This window comes from Rattus norvegicus, chromosome 1, assembly GCF_036323735.1.
Source record: "Rattus norvegicus strain BN/NHsdMcwi chromosome 1, GRCr8, whole genome shotgun sequence".
Classification (NCBI taxonomy): Eukaryota; Metazoa; Chordata; class Mammalia; order Rodentia; family Muridae; genus Rattus; species Rattus norvegicus.
This window is the reverse complement of record NC_086019.1, coordinates 139,072,181-139,093,335: the sequence shown is the minus strand read 5'-3', so window position 1 is coordinate 139,093,335 and position 21,155 is coordinate 139,072,181. Positions and strand designations below refer to the sequence as shown.

Sequence of the window (21,155 nt, the reverse complement as noted above, 5' to 3'; positions counted from 1 at the left end):
TAGTCATAGCTACCTAGAAACACCCTAGCGAGGTAGCAAAGTACATGTGACCTTTATGGAAAGTATGAATTCTATAAGCAGATAAACAGAACTTTAGGCTAGGGCCTAGAGGAAGGATCTGTGATAGCATAAGAATCGATTCTATGGGACAGCAACAAACACAGCGAGGCAAAATGGCAGCGACCAAGAGAAAGCGGTGTGGGGACCTGGAGGTTCAAGCAAAGCAGCCAAAAAGGAGCCAGAAAGATGCCAGGCAGCCAGCTAAGCAGGCTGTTGTGGCAAAAGCGGGGTGGGGGAGGTGAGGAAGGGAGTGTGGCTAGGTGGGGGAATCGTATTCCAGGTCCTGCTTGCAAGGGCAAACAGAAAAAAAAAAGGAGCAGATCCTCATCTTTTCTTCCAGAGGAATACATTTCAGAACAAGACACTTAATGCAAGTCTTGAGAATGTTGATGCCTCATTCTAAAGCAGGTACTAAAATGGATCGTTAAGATAAATTATTTGTGATAAATGAGGTCTGTGAAATGAAAAATTGCAACAAATACATCTACTTTGAAGCTAAGGAAAAAATAACCGGATCTCCATTGGTGGCTTTCAAACTCACCTCGTGGGCCATTTGCCAAATTCTTGGTTCAAAATACTCATATCCTGTCTGAGCTAAAGATGACTGGAAACTGTTTGAAAGGTTCTCGGCCCCTTCTATCCTTTGACCCTGTTTTTGATGATGCCACATTACGGATGCTTTGTTAAAAGAATTCTTAGTTCGGATCTTTTTTTTTTTTTTGGTTCTTTTTTTCGGAGCTGGGGACCGAACCCAGGGCCTTGCGCTTCCTAGGTAAGCGCTCTACCACTGAGCTAAATCCCCAGCCCCCTTAGTTCGGATCTTTAATCACCACGGGACCGTCGCGTTCATGTTCACCATTCTGGATAACAGGATACGGTTTTGGAACTTCCAGATTATAGCACAAGATGCTGCTCTAGTGGAAATAGGACCTCATTTTGTCTTAATCTCATAGAGATTTTTCAGGGACGCTTCGGAGGACCAACCTTATTTGAAAATCATTACCAGTCTCTAAACTGGCATCGGCGTGTCATAAGGTCCATCGCAGCTGCAAAAGGGGAGAGAGAGAGAGAGAGAGAAAGAGAGAGAGAGAGAGAGAGAGAGAGAGAGAGAGAGAGAGAGAGAGAATCAAAGATGTTCAGAAATTGAGGAAGACAGAGCCAAAGACTACTCTTCCACACGATCCACTGCAGACATGTTTGTTAAACCAGCAGATGAGAAACCAATAGAATTACGGCGTGGGAAACCAGAGCCCAAAGTGGATCTGAAAGCATGAAAGAGATGGTCGGATTTACCGAAGGCATCAAAGGCATCTGGAACCACAACGGAAGATGGACAGAGGGAGTGCCAAATGAATCAGGGGCTAGCTATCTCTTTTAGTGACTGTGTATTTATTTTGTATTCCATGTGTAAATACGTTTAGTATACATAACTAGCTATGTCTAATTAGGGCACCATTTTTTAAAAAATTAAAATCTTTAAGTCAGGTTTGGTCTTTTTTCTAAATAAAACACCTTCAGAACAGAGAGAGAGAGAGAGAGAGAGAGAGAGAGAGAGAGAGAGAGAGAGAGAGAGAGAGAGAATAGAAGAATAGATTCTATTTTGGAGTAGAATGCAAGTGTGTAGGGCCTCTTCACAGGGATGAAGTCTATTCTTTGAGAGACAAAGCCCAGGATTAGAACCTAAACAATATTCAGGACACTAGGCTCCTCAGAATAGCAAAGGGTGGAAGGTATGACCACCTTCACCTGCATTCCAGGTGACCAGGCACCATTGATTTCCTTCCTTTGAAGAAAAAAGGCCCCCTGTGATTGACAACTCTGTTCTCTCCAATGCCTATCCTAAGCTGTGCTTTGTACGAGACTTGAATCCCTGGTCCTTCTAAGTGCTGCAGTTACAGACTGCCAGCACCATGACTACTTTAAGGATTTTGCTTCTGTTTTCAAGGTTGGGGACAGAAGCTAGGGTCATATGCATGCCAGGGAAGTGTTCTGCCCCTGGGCTACACCCCCAGCACTTTGTTTAACAGTGGGACTGGGGAAATACTCTGGGGGGAGAACAGCAGGCTCAGGTAAAAAGTCCACATCATCAGGCCAATTGTGGATGATGATCTTCAGACCAACTGCTAAGACGTGATGAAGAACTGGGCATAGAACGCTCCCGGCAGCGGAAGACACATGCTCAGAGGGATTCCTTTCTGCATCTAAGAGGAAGCAGGGGCAGGATGGAGGAAGAACCAGACTATGCTGGAGGTGGTGTAGAAGAGTAATGTGAGTACCAGGCTGTGAGGCAGGACTGAAGAAACATTTGATGACATTGATGACGGTCATGCGCTTGTCTCTACTGATCTACTGTGAGTGGATGATATCACAGTGACCTGGGATGAGTCTCAGAGCGTGGAATAATTTCTTGTCAAAGGATCAGACAGGGTTCCAGGTCATGTGCTGGACCCCTCGGACGTGTGTTCTTCTCCACCCTCAGACTTCCTCCCATTTCTAAGACTTTATCCCAAGGAACCAATCAGTTTCTGATTAAGGTGCATCGTGTAGAGGACCTGACCTATTCACACTAATGAAAATCGAGAAACAGCCCTGAGTTTGACAGCAGATTCCTCAGTAAATCATGGGAGAGGTGACTGTATTCACAACAAACACGTATGACCAAGGGGATACATTTGTCTAAGTAGTGCGGGGAAGAATTCTTTCATCAGTTGAGAGCGCCTTGTACAGAACACAGAGGCTGGCTGCTGATTCATTTTATGGGACTCTTGGCCTTTAATGATATTTGGACCACAATAACATGACATCAGTCGCGGAGAATTGATGGCCACACAAGCGCTCTTAGACTAAAGGGAGATCCACGGCCTCTCCTTCCAGAGGCTGGAGCACTTTGCTGTTCATTCACAAGTCAATCTCTCTCTCTCTGTCTCTCTCTCTGTCTCTCTCTCTGTCTCTCTCTCTGTCTCTCTCTCAGTCTCTCTCTCTGTCTCTCTCTCTGTCTCTCTCTCTGTCTCTCTCTGTCTCTCTCTCTCTCTCTCTCTGTGTGTGTGTGTGTGTGTGTGTGTGCGCGCGCGCGTGCGTGTTGGACTTACAGCCTCCTGAACGCCTCAAACGATCTGCTACTGAGCTCTCCCTTACTCTTTTCAGTGTTGCTAATCTGTAAATGTCTGGCTTCTTAGTGCTAGTTGTGACTTTCTAATGTCCTCCCATGCATGACACCAGAAGACAGAAGCCCAGGACTCTACCATTCGGAGACTTGTGGATTCATTGACCTGCTCTTGAAAGCTACCCTTTGACCACTGAAACGTGCGTGGGGTTCCTATGGTCTGATGAGGTTAGTGTAAAGTGACTCTGGGTCTGGAGGTGTCCACCCGTAATCCCTATAGCCAGGAGGCTGAGCCAGGAGGATCATGGCTTTGAGGCCAGCAGGGATTACACAGTGAGAAGCTGTTTCAAAGACTCTACTGGCCCCAGCCCCACAAAACAAAATAAAACATACACATCCCCCAAGGTCCTAACACTCCAAAACGTACAAGCCAAAACAGACGGCAATTAAAAAATTCAGCCATGTACGATAACTATGTCTTGTATTTATTTCAGGATGGGCTTGTGGGCAAAATTTTGATATTATTATATTAGTTGTTATTCTTTTTTTTTTTTTTTTGGTTCTTTTTTTCGGAGCTGGGGACCGAACCCAGGGCCTTGCGCTTCCTAGGTAAGCGCTCTACCACTGAGCTAAATCCCCAGCCCCATTAGTTGTTATTCTTAATAATATTATTATTTTGATTTTTCAAGATAGAATTTCTCTGTGTAGTCTTGGCTGTCTGGGAAACTGATCTGAGACCAGGTTGGCCTCTTAGCTCACAGAGATCCACTTGCCTCTGCGTCCAAGTGTTGGGATTAAGGTGTGCTCCGCCCCAGCCATAATCCCGACTGGGCAAATTTAATTATCTTAATTCTTGTCTCATTTTTCAGGCTTAATGAGTATCACCAGTGAATAAAATTATTGGAAATAACTAAAAAAGAAAAACCAGGAATCAAAATTTGGGGCATATCATCCTTTCTAATCAAATTCCGGCCTATTCTGATCCCCTCTTTTTACCTGGGAGACTTAAGGTCAGGACATGACTCAGACCATAATTCTGTCTTCTGCAAGGGGAATAAGGCAGCTAGCGATTGAAGAGCGGGGGTGGGGGGTGGGGGGTGGGGGGTGGGGGTGGGGGTGGGGGTGGGGGTGGGGCAGACTGTTGGGGCCTTTGCTGGCCTGATGGCTGGAGAGTTGGGTGGGGGGTGGGGGGTGGGGGGTGGGGTGGGGGTGGGGCAGACTGTTGGGGCCTTTGCTGGCCTGATGGCTGCAGAGTTGGTGTCTCTGGTTCCGCCTTCTAAGGGACTCTCTGAGACTGTTGGACTGTGGCTACACAAATGGGACATTTTAAGGGACTGTTTGCAAGATGGGATTTTAATGGTTGTAATTTAAAATTGCCTCATGATCTATTATGTACAGCTTAATCAATTGGCTGAGGCCACTGGGATACTCCCACTGAGTGTTTGGATAGCGAGATCCTGAAATGGTTTGAGTTGAACAGGGCTTAAGGTTAGCATGGGCCCCCCCCCCCCCCCCGTCACACTTTTTGTTTTGTTTTGTTTTGTTTTTGTTTTTTGTTTTTTTAAAAAGGTATTTGAAAGAAAGTGTCCTGATATTTGTAAGCTTTGAAATGCATCAGAAAAAAAAAAAAAACATGGCTTGAGGAATGGAAAGATACATTAATATATATAGTATGAAGTAAACTAAATGTTAGTGAAAGAATCTAGGTAAAATATAGATGTATATTCAGTGAAAACTTCTTCAAACTGATAAGTCATTGAAAGTCTCTCTCTCTCTCTCTCTCTCTCTCTCTCTCTCTTTCTCTCTCTCTTTGGTATAGAATAGAATCTATTCAGGGCGTGGGGATGGAGGCGAGTTGAGGGAGTAGAGACAGAGAAAGGCAGAGAGAGAAGTAGAGGCCAGGCCATGAGCACAGGGGGAGGAGGGGGAGGGGAAATGGGGAGATGGGGAGCAGGAGCAAGAAAGCAAGAGAGCATTTTTTTTCTCATTCTTGGGAAATGAGTTCTACTTGTATTTTATTTAAATGTGAAAATAATTCTCCCACCCATCCATCTCCTGCTCCGCACTCTTTATCTGGTTGCCTTAGCAAGCCGCCTTGCGGTCCAGTTGAACTGTTGGGTACGATTATTCACCAGTAAGACACATTAGACCTATGAAATGAGGCAGACGGCACCTAGGGTAATGTGAGTCTGCGAGCTGAATACGACAAGAACAGAGAACACCAGTGGCAAGAGTCGAGAAGACTAGAGCGCATGCGCAGTTCTCACTGCCAGAGCAACCTGCGCTCCAGGCGTCAGACAGACTGGAACACCTCTTAGCCCCCACTGCTGCTGACTAAGACGCCCCGGCTGCTGCTGACTGGAACCAGCTGCCTGTGCAATTAACCTGCAGAAAACACTTTCCAGCTCCTGCGGTCTGAATCAGCACCTACTGTCTGGAGGAACAAGTATCAGCATTCTTTCACCGCACTCATTTCCTGGTTTAGTTAAAAATCAGACTGAAAACGGAGCCGCAGTTGGAAGGGGCACACATTTGATATCCCAGACTGAGACTGTCCAACCAGGGCTTCCCTGGTTTTCAGAGCAGCTGTAAAGGCTGTTGGTTTTCAGACACTAGAGCAACTTTAAGGACTGGTAACATCTTTCCGGATCCTTTGCCCCGTGGGCAAAGGGACTCAGGGTGACCTGGGCAGGTGGTGAAACCTGTGGCCTCACACAACGTTCCCAAGGATACAGTCACTCACTGGCCTCATCAGGTGGAGACAGAGAAACCTACTAACCTTAAACCCTTGCTTTACTCAAACCATCCGGGGATCTCAATAGTCAGGTACTCAACTATCCCTGTGGCTCCAGCCAACAGATTAACATGTAAATAATAGACCACTGGGTAATTTTAAATTACAACCATTAAAACTCCGTCTTACAAGCAAACTATCCCTTAGAAGGTTGAACCTCAGACACCAATTCTCCGCCCTACAGGCCCGCAAAGACCCCAGCCTAAATTGGTATCTCCCTTGTTTCCAATAATTTTATTCACTGGTGATACTCATTAAGCCTGAATGGGGTTGGGGATTTGGCTCAGTGGTAGAGCGCTTGCCGAGGAAGCGCAAGGTCCTGGGTTCGATCCCCAGCCCCGGAAAAAAAAAAAAGAAAGAAAGAAAGAAAAAAAAAAAGAAAAAAAAAGAAAGCCTGAAAAATGAGACAAGAATTAAGATAATTAAATTTGCCCAGTCGGGATTATGGCTGGGGCAGAGCACACCTTAATCCCAACACTTGGACGCAGAGGCAAGTGGATCTCTGTGAGTTAAGAGGCCAACCTGGTCTCAGATCAGTTTCCTAGACAGCCAAGACTACACAGAGAAATCCTGTCTCGAAAAACAACAACAACAATAATAATATGAAAAATGTGCCCATAAGCCTATCCTGAGATAAACACAAGACGTAGTTATGTACATGACTGAAAATTTTAATTGATGTCTGTTTTGGTTTGTATGTTTTGGAGTGTTAGGAACTTGTGGATATGTATGTTTTATTTTATTTCATGGAGCTGGGGACAGTGTTGTTTTTGAAACAGCTTCTCACTGTGTAGTCCCTGCTGGTCTCAAAGCCGTGATCCTCCTGGCTCAGCCTCCTGGCTATAGGGAGAAACCTTATCTTGAAACCGCCCCCCCACACACACAAAAACCTTAAATAGTGATATGGAACCAACCCAAAGATCCTGCAGCAGCTGAGTAGACAAAGAAAATGTACAAACACAGTGGATATTATTCAAGCAGAAGGAGGAAGCTCTTGCCATCCTCGACATGATTAGAACGGGAGGACATCATATTAAGTGAAATAAAGCAGACATATTTGGTCTCACGGAAGTTCAGAGCAGAATGATGTTCCCATCTGCTGAAGCCATGGAAGGAGTCCGGGAGAGTTCACGCAGATGAATACAATGTTTATTGAAGGTCCCTCTTCAATAAAACTATTCTCAAGCGCTCGCGCCTGCGCGCGTGTACACTCCCCCCCCCCACACACACACAAACACACTCCACCTTTCTCCCACCAAGAAGAGACAGAAAAGACAGTTACACAGCTGTAACAACCCATTGAGAAGACAGCTGGGTGCCAGCCAAGGGACAGGGCTCAGAAGAAGCCAACCCTGCCCACACCTCGGACTTTGGACCCAGCCCTCAGGATCTCTGAGAAGCAAATCCTTAGGCAACACATCTACATAAGACCATGGGCAACCTCTGGTGCAGCTCCCAGCAGCCACTGGGACTTCTCTGACTTCTAGATTGCCGCGGAAACCAGGAATGCTTCCCAGAAGAGAACAGAACCTTAGACATCCCACAGAGGTTTTCCTAAAATAGCCAGAAGAGGGCGCCCTTTTGCCTCAGTGCTGTGTTCCAGTGTCTTCCTGACTAAGGAAGGTGGAGAAACGGAATCGGGAGCTCAGCCTGCCCTCACAGCATCACAGGCTCCCTGATCTGTCTTCCCAGGATACAGTTATCACCATGCCCATTTCTTCAATCTGTCCTGCGTCTGAACCTATTCGTTAGCTGTGAGACCCGGTGTATCAGAAAGGGTTCCATCACAGACACGAAATAACCTGACGAAATCCTATTGTAAGGGTGGGAAGCTTATTTTGGCTTCAGAGGTTCCTATGGATGATCGGTGAGCTCATTGCTTCAGGTCTGTGACAAGGCAGTGCATTGTGTCAGAAGTGGGAGGTGGGGGAAGATTCTCACTTCAAGTCAGCCAGGAAGTGAGGAGAGACACAGAAGGGGAACAGTCCTGAAAGATCCCACGCAGAGAGACCCTTACTCAAGTCTTGGGAAATCGCGGACCCCAGACACAGAGAGACCATTTTGGATGTAATAAGCAAAGGCGAGGTTTATTACGGAGACCTATTACAGAGATCTCCGGGCCGACACGTATCCCGCGCAGGAGACAGAGGTGTCGGCCCCGAGAGGCTGGGAAAAAGAGTATTTAAAGGCAGAGGCTGTGAGCACCAGGGGATGGGGGATGTCAAAGGGGAATGTACCACAAGTTACAAGATTGTTTTATGGCTCCAGGAGATAAGGGGACGCCAGAAGGTTTTATGGCCCCCTGGTTCCTGGAACAGAGCTACTAAATCAGGAGAAGGGTAGGGTCTTTAGGTCCTCATTATTTTTAAAAGTTTGTCAAAATTGATGGAGCATTTGTATTTGAAACACCTCTGGTTAGGCTTGGGCTGTCCGGTTTCTTGGAATGCTCTCTGTAGGACACAATGGCTGAAAAGCACAAGTAGGGGCTTATCAGGGTCTGGAGGATGGCCCTGAGTGAGCTGGGGGGGGGATGTCTTCCTGCCAGACGTCCCATGAATCAGTCCCATTAACTCAGGCTGGTTCCTGCATTCCTTTTTTTTATGGCTTGTCAGTCCTGCCTGAACAGTGTTTCCTGTGTTCCTTTATCTTTATGGCCTGCTAGTCTTGGCTGCAGGGCTTAGCCCTGGGTCTGTGGCCTTTTGGGGTTTATTTTTTTAATTTTTATATTTATAAACCTAGAATTCGTATAATTTTCTTTTCATTCCCGTCTTCTCCTACTAAATAATTCTAATCTTAGAATTTTGATATCAAGTCTCGTATTTGGTCTCACCAGTTGTCTTAACTGACTGGTACTGTTGTCTCAGGACATCAACCGCACAGCACCCACTCGATTTTTAACAAAAGCAATTAACTTGTTTGTCACGCAGGAGCCAAAAACTAAAACCAAGAAAATTATTAATAATGGCCCAGCTGTAGCAGAGAGTAGGGTAGTCATCTAGGGAGATCTACTAAACTAGCTCTCGAACCATCTCTGATGTGTTTTTCTGTCTGTCTTTTGTCTAACCTTTCTCTAAGTTTATTTATGGAGTCTTTAATTACTCCTGAATGGTCTGTATAGAAGCAACATTTTTCTTTCAGTATAGTACACAGACTCCTTCTTTAAGGAATATCAGGTCTAATCTTTTCTTATTTTGAAGGACTACCTCTGAGAGGGAGGTTAGGTATTCTTGGAGGTCAGCTAAAAAGTCTTTGGCATCAGGATTCTATCTGGACACTATCTAAACCTATACACCAAGGTCATGACTGTCTTTCAGAACTTCTAAACTTATATAGGTAGTGATCCCTGAGGCACAGTCCCAAGAAGTGTTAGGAGTATTAACATATGTAATGTTACATCATTTGTAATAGAAATCAAGCCTATCCCCACACCTATCTCGATGGAACCCAGGACAAACATGACTGAATTTCCCTCTAGGTCCCAGCTCTCAGCCCTAACAGCTAGTACACGGCTGGTGAGGGCTGAGAATTGACGGCTGTCAGGGTGGTCAGCAGCACCAGGTACGGTCCTTTCCAGCGAGGCTCGAGTGTCTGGGCTCAGTGTAGCTGTTTCCGACCTGGAACTGATGGGATGTCTCAGGGGTCTCCGGGGCATAGGCTGCTGTCAGCTGTGAGCAGATTTCTTTCTGTATCACCTGTAGGTCTTTTAGCCTGGCACACAAATCATTATTACTATGACATGTTGGTTCAGTAACATCATCTAATACAGTCAGGGGAGCTGAGGCCCCATATAAGATCTCAAAGGGGGTAAAGCTGAGTCTGGAAGGGGTATTTCTTGCTCTGAAGAGAGCAAGAGGGAAGGAGTGTCACCCAGTCTGTGCCAGTCTCCATGGTCAATTTGGTCAGGGTCTCTTTTAGAGTTCTATTTATTTATTCTACCTGTCTTAAGCTTTGAGGTCTGTAAATACAATGTAATTTCTAATCGACCTCTAAATATTTGGCCACACCCTGGCTTACCTTGGCAACGAAAGTAGGACCGTTGTCTGACCAGATTACCTTGGGCATTCCAGACCTGGGGAAGATTTCTTTCAGTATCTTCTTGATGATTGTAGAGGCCGTCTCTCGTTTGGTGAGGAAAGCTTCTATCTATTCCTGAAAAAGTATCTACAAGCACTAGGAGATACTTGTGATTATATTTTTCTGGTTTTATCTCAGTGAAGTTCACTTCAACTTTTCGTTAAACTCTCTAGGTCTCTTTGTCCTGTTTGTTTGTTAAGCATTTGTTTACTGACATATCTTATATTTTTTATTGTCTCTCTGGCTAAAATCTTAAAGTCTATTATATACACTTAACTATTTGGACAAATTTTTTATCTCTTAAATGAGTCCATTTTTTAATTTGGCAAAGTGAGTCTTTTGTTTGTTCTCTGGGGGGTATAGCTTTCTCCCCAAGTGTGTCATTGTCCTTTTATCTTTTAAACAACTTGGGCCTTTTTTTCTGTTGTACATTCTAAGTGAGGTCATCCCTTAGTCTAATCTCAGTTCCCAGTGGCTGTCTCTTGTAGGCCTATAACCAGGATAGGCTCCTGCATAGCCATTTCTTGAGCCACTTTATCTGCTTTGTTACTGTCCCATGTCACTGAATCTCTTTCCTCCTGATATCCTGAGCAATGAATAGTACTCACAGTTGTTGGCTTCATCAGGGCATCTAAGAGATGGCAAAGGCATCTGTGGTGCTGATGTGCTGGGGGTTGGGGTTCAGCCATTCTAGATGACACTGTGTTGTCCACCATGGCAGCACCCACTTGTCTCTGACCTTCATTCATGAAGAGAACTGTTCCTGTCTGTGAACAAGGTCCTCGGCTTTCAGCAGGGATCAATCAGCCAGTCACAGAGGTCTTTCCTCCACCCATGGTCTTCTGCCAGTGTTTGACACTCGTGTTGTGGTGGCTCCAGGTCAGGATTAGGCAGCAAGGTGACCAGATTGTCCCCAACCGGTGGAGAATCTAGTCTATGGCAGATGACCAGTGGTCCCATCCTTTGGGACATTCTATTTAAAGGCAAAACATCAGCCACTCTACCACAGTTTAAGTCCTGGATCGGGTGATAATTGTTAGTGCCCAGCTGGCAGGAGTGATGTGTTCCAAGCAGAAAAGCACTAAGCCATTCATCTCCCAGCATCAGTTACTGGTGCACTGAGACAGGTCTTAAGCTCCACATACACAGTCTATAGATATGTATACACATGGCCTCATCTAGCCATTTCAGCCCATGTAAGCCAATTTGGAGAGCAATTTTCTCATGAGCAAGGGATAGGGGCAGTCAGGGATGACCATGAATTAGTGGGTGGGTTACCCGGCCCACGCCAAGGTCCACTGTTCTTTGGGCAGTCCATAAGTAGCTCCTTGCACTCAAGGTCTTTGGATATTGGCCCACTGGGGGGCATAGGAGCACAGAGCATTGGGTCCCTGTCCAGCACTCTAGGACCAAGAAGCTCTCCAGTGGCCCCTCTTGTTCTTTCTTGGGCAGTCCCTGACCCAGTGTCTTTTTTCTTTGTATTAGGCACACTGATCTTTAGCCAGGAATTCTCTTCTGTTGTCAGGTACTATCTTCCTAGGTTCCCTAACTACTGTGGCCAGTATATGTTCCTCTCTCATCTTTTATCTCTCTTTATCTCTCTAACTTCTTCTTTTTTTTTGTCTCTTTTTTTCTCTAGCTTTCTGTTTTTTTTACCTCTTTCTCTGTAACGTGTACTAACTCTCAGCAACTTAACCCTTTAAATTTCTGTAACATTCTCTTTATATCCTTTCCTTATCTTAGCCAGATTGGTGGGGCACTTTCCAGCCCCTCAGAGACCCACCCTTGGAGTCTGGCGGCAGACCTGGAGCACTCCCTACCTTTAGGCGTCTGAAGAGAGCAGGCAGAAGTGAGGGCCTTCCATCCATCTCTGGAACACTTTTTCTGGCCTCTAGTAGGATTCTGTCTTTCCTTGGTGGTAAAGAAGACCTGTAACAGTTACTAACAAGCATCTCAAATGGGATGGTGAGAAAACAAGGGAATCTCGAGAATAGAGGTCCACTGAAGAGGGCAAATAGCATTTAGTCACACAGCTAAGCCAGGAGGCTTTCTTGGGACAAAAACACCTTGTGTCTGTGAAACAGAAAAGTGAGCAGAGGGGCAGCCTATCTGTTACCGGCTGTCTCTCTTGACTTAGATTTTCTCTTAAGGAGTACCTTCTTTTAGTGCCAGCTCAGTGGCTTTATCGCTCAAGAGACCCATCCTCTAAATGGCACTAGGCTTCCAGTAAGAACTAATAACAAAAGGGTGGAGAGACGATTAGAACCTGGGTGTTAGATACTAAGCAGCTGACAAAAGAATTGTAACCAGTTTACCTGGGGCTTTCAGGACCTCAGTAGCAGCCCTTTACCAAACTTTCTCAGTGGGCTAAAGGCCCATGGAAAAGAAAACATTAATCCTGACCTTGGCCACAGCCAAAGCCTGAATTTTAAATTTTGATTGGCTAAACAAAACAAAGTTCTTTATAGTTTGTTGTAGATTTTTTTAAACTATTTTAGGGGCTTCTCTGCCCCCCAACCTGGGACATTTCGACCACAGGGGCAGGAACTGGCTGCTGTGGGGATAGGATCAAAGGCATTCTCCATGTTAATGATGACCAGTGAGAAAAGTAATTTAATGCTGGAGACTGGCTCCTCTCTTGGAATAGGGCCAGCAGATAAGGCAGGCTCCTTAAAGAACTTCTCTTAATGAGCACCCTCTTTCTGTGAGCAAGAGTTGAAGGTCTGGTCACTAAAAGCAGAAATTCCTTTCTTGTTCTTGTTTTTTTAGAGTCCTCCCCCACCTCACTCTCAGCCTTTTTAGATTATTCTTTATGTAGCATTTTTAACACAGCCTGTCCCTTTTTTATAGCCTGTTGACAGCATTTCTGATCTTTTAGGCAGCTAAGCACTAAGTGTCATACCGGCTGAAACTCCGCCTTTAAGATTCCTTGCTCTCAAGCAAAATTTAAATCCTTTTTCAGCTTATCTCAGCTGTCCACCGTGAGATTCTCAGAGATCGCAAACCAAGGTGTAGCAATTCACTAAGAAATCTCTTTGTAGTGTTTCTTTTTATCCTAAACCTTTTTCTTTTAAACAGCTCCTGAAGAGCCAGAAAAATTGGGTGAGACTTGAGAAGTCCCCATGCTCGCTGTAGCAGCTCCGCAGCTAATTTCGCTCCCCCCTACTGTGTGTTGCGAGCACAAGCACAGATAAAACACTATGTTTTAAAAACTTAACGTTGGCTATCAACCAACACACCGCCACTAGAGCGGGGTCTATAAAATTAAGTTTCTTACTCACTATACTTGTTTTATACCGGAGGCCTAATCTGGGGAACTTTTTTATTTAGGAGAGGTTTTGTCCTCAAGGTTTTTGTTAATGTCTGTTTACACAACTGTTAACAGCAGCTAGGCTGATCAAGGGGAGTAAAGGGAGGGGCCTCTCTCCTTGGGGAGGAGGCTCAAGAGAGAAAGACAAAACTCCCTGGCAGAAAACAATTTTTCTCAAGCAAATTATTTTTAACTCTTAACTTAAGCACCAAGAGGACCAAGTAAAACTCTATGACGAACAAAGCAAACAGTTTCATGATTTCAAACACAGTCATCAGTCCAAGATTTTAAACACAGTCGTCAGTCCAAATTCAAACACAGTCGTCAGTCCAAAATTTAAAAACGAAACAAAAGCCAAAAAGACACTCGACAATACCACAGAAAACAAGCCAGACAAACAATATCAAGACAAAGCATCTTATAACCAACTTTCACAGATGCCTGGTACCTTCAGTACGTGGCCCAAACTGCAGCTTAACCTTAGCTGTTTTTGGGATGAGATGGACCATCTGATTCCACCTCCCAACAGGATTCCAGAGTGTCCTCTTGTCCTAACGACCAAGCACACTTGTCCGTGCCTATATTTAAATAGGCAGCCGAACTCGACCTCTGACGGAGTGGGATTCCTCGTCCACTCCCGCCTAGGTAAAAGGAGCATTCCATCTCCTTTGTTCCAGAAAACCAGAGTCAGGTCCTCCTGACTGTCCATAGCCGGGCTCTCCCGACTGTTCTCCGCCCGTGGAACGTCTTCCAGGGGCTGCAGCCTTGCGGGCCCGGGGCGTCCCCCCTTCCGCAGCCAGGGGGTCCTCACGGACCACAAAGGCAGCTGCACTGAGTGGGGATACACATCCACTCTCCTACAGGGCAGGAATACACATCCACCCTCCTAGCACAGGGCAGGAATACACATCCACCCTCTTAGCACAAGGCAGGAACACCCATCTGCCCTCTTAACACAGGGCAGGAATACCCATCTGCCCTCTTAACACTGACCAGTACTAAGACACACATATATACACACACGGCGGAACCAAAACAGAGACAGACACAGACTGACAATTGCGGCGCCGCTCACACAAAAACACTCAGACAAACATCTAACTCACCTCCAAGGGGTCTTCGGAGTCTGGGGTAGTCGCACAGATCCCGGACGAGCCCCCATAAATATGAAAGATCCCACGCAGAGAGACCCTTACTCAAGTCTTGGGAAATCGCGGACCCCAGACACAGAGAGACCATTTTGGATGTAATAAGCAAAGGCGAGGTTTATTACGGAGACCTATTACAGAGATCTCCGGGCCGACACGTATCCCGCGCAGGAGACAGAGGTGTCGGCCCCGAGAGGCTGGGAAAAAGAGTATTTAAAGGCAGAGGCTGTGAGCACCAGGGGATGGGGGATGTCAAAGGGGAATGTACCACAAGTTACAAGATTGTTTTATGGCTCCAGGAGATAAGGGGACGCCAGAAGGTTTTATGGCCCCCTGGTTCCTGGAACAGAGCTACTAAATCAGGAGAAGGGTAGGGTCTTTAGGTCCTCATTATTTTTAAAAGTTTGTCAAAATTGATGGAGCATTTGTATTTGAAACACCTCTGGTTAGGCTTGGGCTGTCCGGTTTCTTGGAATGCTCTCTGTAGGACACAATGGCTGAAAAGCACAAGTAGGGGCTTATCAGGGTCTGGAGGATGGCCCTGAGTGAGCTGGGGGGGGGATGTCTTCCTGCCAGACGTCCCATGAATCAGTCCCATTAACTCAGGCTGGTTCCTGCATTCCTTTTTTTTATGGCTTGTCAGTCCTGCCTGAACAGTGTTTCCTGTGTTCCTTTATCTTTATGGCCTGCTAGTCTTGGCTGCAGGGCTTAGCCCTGGGTCTGTGGCCTTTTGGGGTTTATTTTTTTAATTTTTATATTTATAAACCTAGAATTCGTATAATTTTCTTTTCAGTCCCTCCCTGGCTCAACTTCCTCACACTCAGACCCATTCCCCAAAGGTTCCATTATGTTCGAGTAACACTTAGCTGAAGCCCACGCTTTCAGTGGGTCTTTGGAGGACACACAGACCCAACCTATTTCCCTGGATGCGTGACTCATCCGCTTGAACTCAACGCTCCTTACATGTAGGCTAGGGTACTAATGCCACATCATGGTTGGTGTGTCCATCCCAGGACAGAAACACACAAATAGTCTGTCCCCTTCTGCACTGACAGTCATAAATCTCCAGGATGGGTCAGAGGCCCGTGACAGGCCCCGCTCCCACCGAGTAACTACATTTGCTGCAGTTCCGGTGCCCCTGTTCAGGGCCTGTTATTTAGAAGCTGAGGTCAGGCACTCCTCCTAAGAGCTGAGTCCGCAGAAATGCTTCCTGTTATCAGGGCCAGTTGAGTTTTAAACCAGGCTCACCATGAGCCTGGACAGAGCTCGGGGAAACAAAACAAGAGAGACTCATTTGGTGGCTACCCTAGTTAGGGTCACTGTTGCTATGATGAAACACCAGGACCAAAAGCAAGTTGGGGAGGATAAGGTTTATTTGACTTAGGCATCTACATCATTGTTCTCTCTATTGGGAATGCAATTTCCCCTTTTGTTTCCAGGGTCATTAGCTACTGCTTTATCTGGAGGAGGATGGCTGAACTGGCTAGTTGGAACTGCAGTTTCTCCCCATGCCCCCAGGAGTCTTTGTTGGTAATCTGAGCGGTAGTCCGTTGTTGTATCTTTTGTTTGTTTTGAGACAGTTTCTCCGTGTAGTCCTGCCTGTCCGGGAACTCTGTGGACCAGTCTGCCCTTGAATACACAGCAATCCACCTGACTCTGCCTCCATAGTGCTGGGATTAAAGGCCAACTGTACCTTTTGACTGGAGGCAGAATTTTCAACTAGAAGATAGTCTTTTGACAGAGGGTAAGACACCGACATTTTGCTGGGTATCCGGAAGTCTAACTGTGTCTTGTCAGAAGAGGTGACTGTGGTTTTCAGTTTATGTGAAAGGTCTTCTATCAATCAATTCTCTGTGACTAAACACTTTTTGAGCTACCTTCAACAACTGGGACCTCCCTTTTATACCTTTAATTTTTATAACCTTTTTTCTAATGTCTGGGGCTGAGTGGATGACAAAGGAAAACTTTTTAGCATCTGTGTTTAATTACTTGAGAAAGAATCTGAGCTGGAGAAATGGCTCAGTGGTTAAGAGCACTGACTGCTCTTCCACAGGTCCTGAGTTCAAATTCCAGCAACCACATAGTGGCTCACAACCATCTGTAATGGGATCTGACGCCCTCTTCTGCTGTGTCTGAAGACAGCAACAGTGTACTCATAATATATAACAAATAAATCTTTTTTAAAAAGGAAAGAAAAGAAAGAAGAATCTTAGCAAAAGTTAGTTAAAGTTTCCTTGGTCAATACTGAATAGAAGGGGAATTTTGATCTGTCATAGCAGAATTGTTTGCCAGAGATTTCCCTTGCCCAGCCCAGGGGTGGTTTTTGTACTTTTCTTTCTTTCTTTCTTTTCTTTTCTTTTTTTTTTTTTTTTTAAAGAATTGTGGGTTTTAGTTTCCAACTGTACAGATCACTGGTTGGTTAGGAGACATTAATCATAAAGAGAAAGGAATGGAACTTTCTCTTTTGATTTGGGCTCAGTCCAGGGGAACTTTCCCACTTCCGTGGGGCTGCTGAGACCTGATAAAGGGAGGAAAAGCTTACCTGGGGGGAGGACTTCCTCTCCCTGTGTGCATTCCTTTTAGAAGGCAGGGGGCCCTGGATGAGAGGCCAGGCATCTCCCAGTCTCCACCTACTACTGTACCAGCTCTGATTGTGCAAAACGTGCTCCTGGAGTGGAAAGGTGGCATTTTTTAAAAAAAATATTATTAGTTATTTTATTTATTTATTTACGTTTCAAATGTTATCCCCCCTTCCCAGTTTCCCTTCCACAAGCCCCCATCCCCTCCTCCCTCTCCCCTGCCTCTATGAGGGTGCTCACCCACCCACTCCTGCCTCAACGCCCTAGTGTTCCCCTATCCTGGGGCATCAAGCCTCCACAGGACCAAGGAGCTCCCCTCCCAGTGATCCCAGATAAGGCATCCTCTGCTACATATCCAGCTAGAGCCATGTTCCCCCTCCCTCCCCTACTCCATGTACTGTTTACTTGGTGGTTTAGTCCCTGAGGGCTTTTGGGGTCTGGTTGGTTGATATTGTTGTTTGCAAACCCCTTCAGCTCTTATTGTCCTTGCCCTAACTTCTCCATTGCTTCTCCACTGGGGTTCTGTGCTCAGGCTGTCAGCATCTGCATCTGTATTGGTCCGGCTCTGGCAGAGCCTCTCAGGGGACAGCAATACTCCTGTCAGTAACCACTTCTTGGCATCAGCAATAGTATCTGGGTTTGGTGTCTGCATATAGGATGGATCCCTAGGTGGGACAGTCTTCTGGATGGTCTTTGCTTCGGTGTCTGCTCCACTCTTTGTCCCTGAATTTCCTTTTGACAGGAGGAATTCTGGGTTAATATTTTTGAGGTGGGTGGGTGTCCCCATCCCTCAATTGGGGGCCATGCCTATCCACGGAATATGGTCTCTACAGGTTCTATCTCCCCTTTATCGGGTATTTTGGCTAATGTCTTCCCTGTCGGATCCTGGGAACCTCTTGGGTCCCTGGAATCTGGGACTTTCTAGTGGCTATCCCCTGTTCCTCCTCCCCCACTGCACAACCTACTTCCAAATTCCTGACCCTCTGTATTTCTCCCCCATCTCCTCCCACATCTGAACTACCCCCCATTTTTTCTCCCCCTCCTCTCTCCCTCTACTTCCTGAGATTGTTTTCTGCCTCCTTCTGAGTAGGACTGCAGCACCGACACTTTGGTGTGATCTTCTTTCTTCTTGAGTTTCATATGGTTTGTGACTTGTGTCGTGGACATTCTGATCTTCTGTTGGGCTAATATCCACTTAGTGAGTGCATACTGTGTGTGTTCTTTTGTGACTGGGTTACCTCACTCAGGATGATATTTTCAAGTTCCATCCATTTGCTTTCGAGGTAGCGTGGTTTTATGTTTTGTTTTGTTTTGGTGGTGGTGATGATGGCGTGGTTTTCTGGGCAACCTAGGATTCAGGTCCCCAACAGGAGGGGACACAATTCTTAAGCCAGGGGTTTCTGACAATAGTGAGAGCCACTGATCAATATAGGAAAACAGAATTGACAGAAACGCATAAAAAGACACACAGACATACAGTAAAGACAACCAGGAATGGTCACCAACCACCAACCATTCCTATGCCTGGACAGGCAGACAGAACCCAGTACCATCTCACATGGTTCCCAGACACTGGATTAGTAACTGTGTCTAATCTGTTGTGTCTATGATAATTGATCAAAAGTACTTCAAAATTTTTTATCTTGCTATGGGGGAAGACGAGACAGGGAGGGAGGGAGGGAGAGAGAGAGAGAGAGAGAGAGAGAGAGAGAGAGAGAGAGAGAGAGAAAGAGAGAGAGAATCAAATAATTGGTAACCATCTGTGTCCCGGTGTCAGACCCCCACCCCACCCACACCCCTGCTAACTACTCAGAACTGCACTGGCTAAGCCTTTAATTTTTATTCTGAGCGATGCTAGTGGAGCCTCTCTAACTATATGGTCAACTATGTATCAGTTTAGTAAAATTAACAGCCCTTAGGACTAACTAAACTTAAAAGCGGGGTGAATCCATGATTTGACTTATTCACTAAGACAAGGGGGGAATGAAACAGGTCCCCAACACAGCACACCTGATTCCAAATAGGAAGTAACATTTGAAAGATCCCACGCAGAGAGACCCTTACTCAAGTCTTGGGAAATCGCGGACTCCAGACACAGAGAGACCATTTTGGATGTAATAAGCAAAGGCGAGGTTTATTACAGAGACCTATTACAGAGATCTCCAGGCCGACACGTATCCCACTCAGGAGACAGAGGTGTCAGCCCTGAAACTCAAAAGTCAGGGGTTTATATAGGGAAAGCTAGGGGGTTTTGGCGCGGTTACATACAATTGGCTCATTCAAACATAGCAGTGAGAACAAAGCAGAAGAGTACGTGCTAGAAGTCAGGGGCTTATCAGGGTCTGGAGGACACCTAGTTAAAGTATGGCCCTGAGTAAACTGGGGGGATGTCTTCTTGCCGGATGGCCCATGAATCAGTCCCGATAGCCTGGGCTGGATCCTGCATTCCTTTTCTTTATCTTTATGGCCTGCTATTCCTGGCGGCAGGGCTTAGCCCTGAGTGTGTGGCTTTTGGGGCTTACTCTTTTAATTTTATATTTTTAAACCTTAAATGCGTATAATTTTCCTTTCACATTCAGGGTACGAAACTCAGCACATAAACATCCCCACCTGCCAAAATTAAAGTAAAAACCTGATCCATCAAAGTTGTACTCCACATCCTTACCTGTGGTTCTGGGAAAGTCTCTAACCTTGCCCTTTGGCTCCTGTAGTTGGGCGGCCGGTTGACTATTCTTGTTAACTGAAGTGTGGCAACCCAGAACATGGTTTCTGTGCCTCAAAGATCACTCTGACAAACAGTGATTAAGAACACTGGCTGCCCTTACAGAGGACACGCATTTGATTTCAGTACCCACATAGGGGCTCACAACCATCTGTAACTTCTTTTGGCCTCTTTGGATACCAGGTATATGTATGGTAAACAGATATGTATGCAAACAAAACACCTATACACATGAAATAAAATGACAAAAAGCAAACAAAGAGGTCTCCTTCCGAGAGCCTCCTGGGGCAAGCTAGGTGATACTGTGCGTGGGCTTCCTTGACATTCAAGTCAGAGAGACCAGAATCCAGCTGGAGCCCAAGAGGCACCTTCAAACCTAAAGGTGGACCCGGAGATGAGCCACTGAGACTTGGGCATCCTTCCTTTCCTCCATCCTGGTCAGTGGATGATGGAGAACGCCCTGCATCTTTATCACATACACCAGAGGAGAACTGAAATTTCTCAGTGGCAAGGGAAGCAAACTGTGCCTTTGAAGGATTTGGGAGCTGCTCTCCTGGCACTGGGGGAGGTTACTTAAGGACCCTTCCTCACAGCTCTCCCTGAAGCCCTGGCTCACTGCCTCTCACCATGACTGGCTTGTTTTAGCGACAAGCCTATGAAACTTGCCCCAGTCTGCTGTGCCAACCTTGGGTGCCAAGTTCATTATCATGCTCTGTAAGGATCCTCTTTTTGGCAGCTCAAGAAAGTTCCTCAAATCGTGGGTAATGTCGAGTGAAAGAGGAGGCTGTGAAAACCTTTACTGTGGCAACAGTAAATGTTTCTGGACTTGTAACAGTCACGGGATGTGTATGGAACCAAATGTACATTATTAGATCAGAGCTATTCCTTGTGGCATTGACCCGTGTTGCATTAGGAGCCTTCCCTGTAGCCTCGCTTCTGAGCACACACATGTGCACTTCTCTGTGCATGCACTGCTCTGCCCTGTAAGGCTATCGCATGCTGCCAAGAACACCTCAGATCAGATCTGAGACTATTATGTGTTAGGAAGCGCTGTGGTTTTACTGTGCATCTAATTTTTTCTGCTCTTATAGAACCATAAGGGTTCAGTCACAGACAACAAAGACTTGTAATATTGTCTCACATCGTTCCTCTGAGGTGGGTGATGGTTGGTTTTGTATCGATTTGGAACACATGAGAAGCGCCTGAGCAGGGTCCTCACTTGAAACCCTGTCCTGACTGTCCTGCTGAGGCAGGCCAGGGGAGGGGTGTGTGTTCTGCTGGAATCTCATATGAAACAGAGCAGAGGGAGGGCTGCTCACCCGTCCTCTGCTCTGTACAGCATTCGTCCCCTACACCCACCCGCTG

General features: G+C 46.0%; 1 long non-coding RNA gene and 1 pseudogene across 3 annotated transcripts; one reads left to right on the top strand and one right to left on the bottom strand.

The window, feature by feature from the left end:
• The first annotated feature begins 246 nt into the window (after positions 1-246).
• Positions 247-1,455, top strand: Brix1-ps1 (biogenesis of ribosomes BRX1, pseudogene 1; annotated as a pseudogene).
• A 6,561-nt stretch (positions 1,456-8,016) lies between these two features.
• On the bottom strand, positions 8,017-15,280 carry LOC134485140 (uncharacterized). 3 transcript variants are annotated; one of them, XR_010063072.1, is made up of 3 exons: positions 13,790-15,280; positions 11,852-11,942; positions 8,017-10,798 (listed from the first exon to the last, which is right to left on the bottom strand). It is a non-coding gene; the product is annotated as an uncharacterized LOC134485140 (long non-coding RNA). The 3 variants fall into 3 exon arrangements; XR_010063071.1 differs by having other exon boundaries at positions 14,448-15,280; XR_010063070.1 differs by having other exon boundaries at positions 11,852-15,280.
• Positions 15,281-21,155: the final 5,875 nt, after the last annotated feature.